Genomic DNA, 730 nt, shown 5'->3' with positions numbered 1-730 from the left:
CTGAGTATGTAGCTGAGAGAAACTCCACCTATGTGCATTAAAAGACACATAGAAGGGGACTTCCCTGGTGGCGCAGTGGTTAAGAATCCGTGCAGGGGACATGGGTTCCATCCCTCGTCCGGGAAGATCCCACATGCCGCGGAGCAACTAAGCCCATGCTCCACAACTGCTGAGCCTGTGCTCTAGAGCCCGCAAGCCACAACTACTGAGCCTGTGTGCCCTAGGGCCTGCGAGCTGCAACTACTGAGCCTGCGTGCTGCAACTACTGAAGCCCGAGCGCCTAGAGCCTGTGCTCTGCAACAAGAGAAGCCACCACAATGAGTAGCCCATGCACCGCAACAAAGAGTAATGCTTGCTTGCCACAAGTAGAGAAAGCCCACGCACAGCAACGAAGACCCAAGGCAGCCAAAAAAAAAAAAAAAAAAAAAGACACATAGAAGAATGTCCTAGTAGCATTGCTCATGATAGCTCTGATTGGTAATACTCCAAATGTCCGTAAAGAGTAGAAAGATTGTGGTTTATTTATACAATGGAAAATTACATAGTGGAGAAAATGATTGAACTGCTATAACATGTATCAATATGGATGAATCTCAAAAAACATAATGATGATAACAAAAGTAATTAAAAAAATAAAGAAAAACAGGGCTTCCCTGGTGGCGCAGTGGTTGAGAATCCGCCTGCCGATGCAGGGGACACGGGTTCGTGCCCCCGTCCGGGAAGATCCCAC

The sequence above is a fragment of the Physeter macrocephalus genome, chromosome 8, assembly GCF_002837175.3.
Source record: "Physeter macrocephalus isolate SW-GA chromosome 8, ASM283717v5, whole genome shotgun sequence".
In the NCBI taxonomy this organism is placed as follows: Eukaryota; Metazoa; Chordata; class Mammalia; order Artiodactyla; family Physeteridae; genus Physeter; species Physeter macrocephalus.
Note: the sequence above shows the minus strand (reverse complement) of the source record.